This window comes from Chlorocebus sabaeus, chromosome 18 (assembly GCF_047675955.1).
Source record: "Chlorocebus sabaeus isolate Y175 chromosome 18, mChlSab1.0.hap1, whole genome shotgun sequence".
Classification (NCBI taxonomy): Eukaryota; Metazoa; Chordata; class Mammalia; order Primates; family Cercopithecidae; genus Chlorocebus; species Chlorocebus sabaeus.
The window spans coordinates 41,192,658-41,194,915 of NC_132921.1; the positions used below are offsets into that span (position 1 = coordinate 41,192,658).

Consider the following 2,258-nt stretch of genomic DNA (forward strand, 5'->3'; position numbering starts at 1 on the left):
GGGTTTGGTTGAGATCTTGAAGATTGGGTGAGGATAGGATTGAGGAGACAGTGGTGTTCCAGGTCCAGGGCGAAAGGCACCCTGGGGAGGAGGCATCTAGCGTGTTAGGGGATAATAACACATAAAGTTAGAGAACATCTTTCCAGAGCATGCATCACAGGCCCTTGCACGTATTAGAACTGAAGGAAATGGGGTGTGTGATTGACATGTACAGGGAGTACAGGGCACAGAGCTTAGCACAGTTTCTTTACAGGGATGGGAAACTCAACCTAGAAACGTGAAGAAGAGATTTTTCTTCCTGTCAAGTAAATTCATGATAACTTTCATTTAATGAAATTCTTTTTTTCCTCAAATGTATAATTCACATTTAATTACAAGTCGTGATTATTCATTACTTTTTTATAAAATGGTCAATATCATCTTTAAAAGATGTAAAAAATTATTTTCTTTCACTTACATAGGCATTTTAAAATATAAGGTAACACTGCAGAACAGTGTAACAATTTTTCTGTCACTTGTAAACAGGATTAGAAGGCAATCCCCAGAATTCCAGAACTGTCGTGGAGATACAGTAATTTTAATTTACAAGCTGGATAAACTGCATTCAACAAGGAGTCAAGGGTGTTGGGTTTGAGTTGCCATCTTGCATGTTATGATCTTGAACAAGTCTGTCAACTCCTGGATATCAGAACCCCCCCAGAGAATGAAAAGTGTTAAATCAGGTCACTTTGAATATTCTTTCCAGCTCTGTTATTCTATAATGCCATGAAATCAGAGTAACAGGTTCCAGGCTGTTTGGGGTCAGGGATTTTAGAACCTATGTTCAATATTGAACATAATATATATGTTCAATATATATTATTTTTCAAATGTCTACTTTTTGGAGTCATATATATATTTGAATGTGCATGTAACGACCTCTTCATCATTAGCAATAAAAGTTTCTCAAGGATGTATTTTCCATTTCTTGCTTTGTTTTCAGCTTTCTTTGTAAATTTCCTCAAGATTTCTTCTAGATTTGTGGAGGCCAAAAGCTTCACTACCTTTTCATGCGAGGTACCACCCTTATCCAAAACCACATCACTCTTCCTGAGTTCTAAGACCTCGGACAGATACGCCGTAAAGCTCAGCATTATCCTCCCTCTCCGATGGAGGCGCTGCCGATAGCCACATGTACCGCCTCTGCTGTCAAATCTGTTACAGTATTTTGTTTGGAGCCAGGTTTGGATGGCTATGGTGACACAACCTTCAGAAACAACTGCCACAGGACCTAAGGGAGGAAGTGGTCTCTCTGGTTCTTTGATCTGGCTTTTACCCTTCGTCATCGCGCCAGCTTTCCTCTGCATCTTGGTGCCAAGAGGGAGCCGAGTGGAGCCCCGAATACTCAATGCTGCCCTGAGCTGCCTCAGCCCGCTGCCAAGCCCCAGCATCCCTCCCTGGGGAAGCCTTAATGAAATTCTCTATTCTCACTTTATTTTAACTTCACTCTTCTGCGGGGGGTCTTGAAGTATGTTCCACATTTCTGGAGGCAGAGGCTCTGCTATATGTCAGTATCCAGAGCGTAGAGCAGTCTAGGGGAGGGTGCGTGTCTAAAGGAGTATCAGGAGCAAGAGAATGTTCCCTGTCCGGGGCTCTGCTCAGTGCTGGCTTCTGGGAGGAGTTGAGCTTGGTTATGGGTTGACAGAGAGCAAGAAGAGGTCTTGAGAGGAAAGGAATGAGGACACGCAATGTGGTAACAGGAAGTAGTTGTGGGAACGAAGATTAACAGAACCACCTTTACAGCATGGTGAATGTGAGAACAGCAAGCAATGAACCGGAAGACATCCGGGGACCGCTGAGGATCCAGCTAGAGTGTTTAAAGCAGGCAGAATCTGCGGCGGGAAGGGGAAGGCCAGTCGGCAATATCCTCATAAGTTACACTAACCGCCACTTTGCCTTCTCAGAAACTTTTTCTATCTACGTTAATTCATTTGATCTTTATGACATCCTTGGGTTTTATTACCCCATTTTACAAAAGAGAAATGTGAAAAATGGAGAGTTTAGGGTTTTCCCAAAGATAATATTGTTATCTAATGACGATTTAGGTCTAGAATCTGAGACTTATGTCTCTTAATTCAAGGCCTTTCTCGCTAGCATCAAGCAGCTTGGGGCAGGGGGAAGATGCTGGACCAGCTGGGAGGAGATGGCATTTCTCTTCCTGACTCTGGGAACGAAGCAGCCGTCAAGAAACCACTAGGTGTAGCTTGTCGTCTAGGCTC

The 2,258-nt window shown here is 43.1% G+C and overlaps 1 pseudogene; it reads right to left on the bottom strand.

The window, feature by feature from the left end:
- Positions 1 to 582: 582 nt before the first annotated feature.
- LOC119618410 (UPF0235 protein C15orf40-like) lies at positions 583 to 1,430 on the bottom strand (annotated as a pseudogene).
- Between the last annotated feature and the right edge of the window lie 828 nt (positions 1,431 to 2,258).